The sequence below is a fragment of the Diadema antillarum genome, unplaced genomic scaffold (genome assembly GCF_040938485.1).
Source record: "Diadema antillarum isolate AM-2024a unplaced genomic scaffold, OU_Dant_1.0 scf00000022, whole genome shotgun sequence".
In the NCBI taxonomy this organism is placed as follows: domain Eukaryota; kingdom Metazoa; phylum Echinodermata; class Echinoidea; order Diadematoida; family Diadematidae; genus Diadema; species Diadema antillarum.
Genome location: NW_027270911.1, coordinates 5,336,213 through 5,342,500, shown reverse-complemented (window position 1 = coordinate 5,342,500; position 6,288 = coordinate 5,336,213).

The following is a 6,288-nucleotide window of genomic DNA, read 5'->3' as shown; positions in this document are numbered from 1 at the left end:
GAAAAAGCAAGCAATTAAACAAACAAACACACAAACAAACAAACAAGCATTTAAATCGCTCCTGATACGGCTCTACTTTTTTTTCAGCCTGTATAAACTATCGCTTAAAGAGTGATGCAATTATTGTAAATATATACTCACCTGTGCTTAAAGATGAAATTTTAAGGACGTTCTTTCCTCTCACACATATTTAAAGGATCGTCAGTATCAGTACATCATTTTCAGAGCAACGATATACTACAGTGTAATGGAACAAGATAGGTTTGTTGCAACACAACTGAACGGTAGATAAGTTTGTTTGCAACTCAACGTAAAATCAGCTCCCTTTTTGTTAACACGATGTACATGCTCTCCTTTTTACTAGTGGGATGTTCTGTTTTCCTGTGCCAAGTGTCCAGTATTGTGTCTTGTGTCAAGACCGTTAGTGCTCTGTGTCTCGTGTCCTTATTCCATGTCATCCAGTGTCGTGCTTCCAGTGTGGGTTGCCCTGTGTCCAGTGTGCATTGTTATGCGCCCAAATGCCTCTGCTGCCCTTTGTCATAGTAAATCTTGTGTCTCTGTGTCAAGAATGCCCATAACTTCATTTCGGAAGTATTCAATACGATGTGACCAGATACCATAGGAGACTACTGACAGCCTTTTCTGCACTTCTCATATCATGTGCACCACAAACCAGTTCGCAGTTTCGCTTTGCGCATGAGCGAAAAAAAAAAGGGTCATTCGTACCAACAGGCAAGTTGGTTTTTTTTAGTTCACTGGTATAAGCATCTGTAATGTAATGATAATTCATGTAATTCTTAAAAATGCTGCTTGCCAGAACATCCCCCTGACAGCAAGAGTGGAATTTGGCAATGTCAATAGAAAGAGATTGTCAATACATTCAATGCAAAATAATGAAATGGATACTTTCCCAAGTGTTAATTGACAGATCATTCTGGTCATCTGGTCTACGCAAGTTCATTCTTTGTTTGAACAGGATTGATGAATCACATAAATTGTTACGTATAAAGCTTATGTATTTTATAGCTCTGAAAAGGAGAGAAGTGATCCTAACCTACTGTGAGAGAGAGGGAGAGAGAGAGAGAGAAAAGAAAGGTCATTCGTAGCAATGTCCCAATGAGCTAACTCAGAACTGACTTATTGTGAATGATGCATCGAATGTGAACGGCGCCAAACGGTAGAGAGACAGACTGGTGGATGAAGAGAAAGAGAGAGAGATAGAGAGGGAGAGAGAGAGAGGTAGAGAGGAAGATAGACGGAGGAGAGAGAATGTGTGTTTGTGTGTGTGTGTGTGTGTGTGTGTGTGTGTGTGTGTGCAGGGAGAGACTGAGAATGAAAGAGAGGAAGAGTGCGAAAGAGAAAACTGAGGAAGAGGAAAATAAAAAGGAGAGTGAGAGAGGGAGAGATAAGGGGGAATCATATATGACAGGAATTGATTACAAGCACAGGGTATAGGTAATATCACACGATCACATTACATTTCGTGTAGAACTGCAGTGCCATTCAAGCTTCAAAGCTACTCTCTTGGGCCATATCGCTGGTTTGCCCATCAGCCATATTTTGTCGGGATGATTATTATTCCCCTCAAGGTGAAATCGCGGACGGTTAGTTGGATTTATAGCCGTGTCTGATGGATATAATGTTACTCCAAGTAAAATTGTCGCCCTATTAGAAGTAAAAACACACAAACAGACAGACAGACAGACGGACGGACGGACAGACGGACGAACAGAGACACACCGCCAGAGAAATGAATAGCTCACAAGGTGTGGGTATTGATGAAGGAAAGAGAGAATATTTCGGACCATGAGGTCAAAGGTCAAAGGTCAAACGTCGAGTGAAAATGTTAAACTCCATTTTATGGAACTTATTAGTCAATATGCTTGTACTGATTGGCAGTGATTCTCTTGGAGACTTTAGGGTAGAAGGTCAAGGTTAACCCAAACTTTCATTTTCTTTTCTCTGTATGCATGCAGTGTCTGTGTGTTATTTTTTCTTAATTTTTGTTTTGTATCAGCCTGCATGTTATGTTGATACACGTGTATGTAATTTTGCATTTTTATATTTATGAAATGCTGAATATATATATTTTCATTTCTTTAAAATCATTTGTAATTCAGTCTCTGGCTGCGGACAATGATTCGTTGAATGAAGATACCATTAACAATAAAAACAAAAGAGGACAAACAAAGGAAAACAATTTTAATAATGTTTGCACCAAGGAGTGTGCCTATAGACATGAATTATGCCTGACAAGGGTTTGCGGGCACCAGCCTCGATCCACGAAGAGATGAACTTTTCTTCTGCTGCCCAATAAAGACATCAATAACCTGGATTATACACGGATCATGCCTCATCACCTCGGCATTTCCGCCACGCCTATATAGGTTGTCTATATCCCGCGACGTCTTGAAAACCAATTACATGAATACTCCGCGAGCTGGACCGACCATTATATACTCTACAGACCCTTACACCAAGCCCATTGCTACCACGATATAAAGTAATGCATCAATCACATTGACTCTTGAGGGCAACCAACCTACAGAAAGAATCGCAGCAACAGGGCTGGTCTGTCGTTGTGAATTAACTTATACTTCAAGGGGGTTATAAATCTAATCTTCTAAAAATTTGTTGCCATTTTAGAATCAGTTATAATTTCAGTTATCAGGAAGCTTTTGAAAATATTGTAACAGACACACACACACATCCACGCACATGCACACACACAAGCACACACCTGCCCACGCACACACACAGACTCTACCTTAAAAATTCAAATGACCAGTGAAAAAAAAAATCTGAGATAGATAACAGAAACAGCGCCCGAAATACGGAAAAAGGGGGTTTCTGAGACTTCTTGCGTCAAAAATATGAATCCTATGATTAAATTGAAGTTTATTAAAAGCCGGCGATGGCGATTGTCAGCTATTGAAGGAAGATTCCGCCTGGCGGGTTCCACAATAAAGAATGGCCAGCCAACACGATGTGAATACCTCTCAGTCTGACCCAGGGGCGACAGGTTTATTGTCATACCCGGCACATCAATGGTGCAGAAAGAAAAGGGGATGAAATATATGAGAGGTGAAGCGTCTCCGATATGAATATATACCTGCCAGCTCGTCTCAAGAAAGGGGGATTAATGGATGGACAGGAGTGCAGGTGTATGAACTTTAACTGCATGTGACTGTGATTTTATTTTCATCCCTTTGTTATCAAAGGTGGAGATCAGCTCAACGAGAATGTGTGTGTGTGTGTATGTGTGTGTAGGCATGTGTGTGTTTGTGTAAATAAATGAATATAATATATACATTGATTGAAATTTATACAGTATGATTATACTACTATTTACTCTTTACAACTATATTTTCAAAGGATGTGAACTTTGGTGAATTATGTACAACTGTATGTAGGCCTATTGTATGTATGCATCACATGTTATGTATATAATATATATGATATTATATATATGCGTATACATATATTCATATAATATATATATAAACGTTTATACATACATACATTCTATGTATATATATTATATATATATATATAAACGTTTATACATACATACATTCTATGTATATATATATTATATATATATATATATATATATATATATATATATATATATATATATGTATGTGTGTGTGTGTGCGTGCGTGTGTGTGTTTGTAAGTTTGTGTCATTAGAGCAGCAGAAGCGAAGTTGTGTCGGTGCTGGGAAAGCTGCGTTAATCATGACAAATGTGATTGATATTCTCTTTCTGCCTCGGCGAGCAGACACGCACGCACAGGAGCATACACAAACATACATGATATATATATGCATGTATATAATGCATATATGTATATGGAGTACTGTGGAAATGGAAAGTTGGGAAAGCCCAGTTGTTGTGTTGTTGTTGTTTTTTTTTTTTGGGGGGGGGGGTGGGTTCTGCCTGCATTTTCCTTTCTCTCCCATGTCATTCACTTGCAATACCAGTCACAATTAAATATCGGCACAAGTAATTTTTACTTCTGCCATTTACTGTTGTACCCTACAACCATTTTCCAAACCTAGTTTATCCTTCTAAACAATCATAGATAGGGTGCACTTTTCCAACAACGACCATGCAGGTCAAGAGAGGATATCGGAGATGGGAATCCCATATCAGCGATATTCATTTTTGTTCTTCTCTGATATTTACTTAAGCAACAAGAAACATATTCTTTCTTCTTCTTTTTTTTTAACAAAGTAACCAACTGAGCTGACAACTCTCTCTCTGACACGCACGCACACACACACACACACACACACACACACACACACACACACACACATATATACAAGCACACAGATAGATACACACGCACTCCCTTGATATCTATCAATCTCTTTCTCTTTGATAATTTTGATATATTCCCTGCAGGGGCATAAAATCTTCTCTTAATTCTTACTCCTTTCTTTTCTTTGAATCCGACGATTAGCAATATCAACGTCTCGATCTCTCCCGCCCGGGTCAATCTCTCGCTCCAGCGTTCATTTCATTTACCCCTCAATTTCATCCCATTTCCTCTTCCCTTCCCAGGCCGGTGAAGACCAGACGGACTCACATTTCCCGCCAATTACGAGGATGAAAGCAGCAAGGCCGAGCTTGATCGGCGAGCCCGGACGGTCAGGGGACGTTTGAATTGGCGGGTCGAGCAGGGAAGCGAGCTTAAAGGGATCGAAGAGATTTAGCTTGCGCACCTTGCCCGAAATATTGATCACGGCGAGCATGTTTTCAATACCACAGTGGATGAATATAATCCTGGGGGAAGAAGGAATTACCATCACTTATACGAACTGCCTGTTAGTGTAGAAAGGATGATGTCTGTAAAGAGTGTTCATTTTCAACATAGTTTGTGATTTGCTGACTGCAACCACAACGTCACAATTGTCAAACACCAATGTCATAATTGCTTTGTGCATTTATTTACTATTAAGAAGTACAGTGCATGCTTTGTCATAAACTCTGCTTAGGGAATTTACTTTGAAAATGAATGTAAGATGGCCCATCAAGATATCCAGTGTCCGAATATAATAGGCCCCCGGTATAAGATAGAAGTTTGATTGCAGAAAGATTATTGATACTATCATTATCGTTATTACTATTACCATTGTCATTACCATTTCTATGGAGATTCTTGTCAGTATAGTAGAAATAGCAGAACATCAGTACAGCAGTTGTAGTAGTAATAGTAGTGGTGCAGTAGATGTAGTTGTAGTTATAGTAGTAGTAGTAGTAGTAGTAGTAGTAGTAGTGTATATTATTTGTAGTACGATATATTAGTAGTAGTAGTATATAGTAGTAGTAGTAGTAGTAGTAGTAGTAGTAGTAGTAGTAGTAGTAGTAGTATTCGAGTTGTAGTAATAGTAATAGTAATAGTAGTAGTAGTAGTAGTAGTGTAGTTATAGTAGCAGTACATTAGAATTGTAGTAGCATTGTAAATATTTTTAGAGGTTATGGCAGAAGCACAGTATAGGGACTTTATAACATTCCGCTCTTCATACGTGTGATACCCGTTCCTTCTTACCCTCTGTCAGATGCTAATGACAAAATTTTAACGAAGCATGAAGCTTCGCACGAGCTCCTCCATCGACAGAATTCTGGATTAATTGATTACCCTAGACCATCGGTGAGATTGGTAAGATGAGTCGGCACTTCATTTATCTCATAGAAGCGAGCTTTAGATCTGTGACGCGAACGCTAGACGACGCAGCCTCTCCGGTTTAACAATGAAAACAGCTATCTCGCGTATGTGCAGAACACTTTTTTAAAAGCCTAATTAGCGTTGTCTTAGCGTTCGCGTCGCAGATCTAAAGATCGCTAATAACACTCCGCCGGGTGTCAGGCTGGAGTATACTAGTATAGCTTATTGGATAATCCACATATGCTCGTATACAGGATATAAAATCACACGCATAACTGGTACATTGTTATGTCAAAGAGGTACATTAATAGGCCTATAATGGGTGTATGTGTGTGTGTATGTGCGTGTGGTTGGGTGCCTGTGTATGTGTGTTTTTGTGTGTATCATTTTTTTTTTGCATGTATGACTGTGTGTGTGCTTTGTATGTGTATGAGAATGTGCGTCGTTTGTATGTTCATGAAAGCATCATGAACTTGTGAGTTTTCGTCAGGGGTAGATGTCGACTTATTTTAATGACAACAGATGTTTGTCTGGGTATGTTTGTTTGTCTGGAATTTTTTTACAATAATCCACAACTTTTGGAAGGCTTTTCACTCAGAATCAAACCACCATG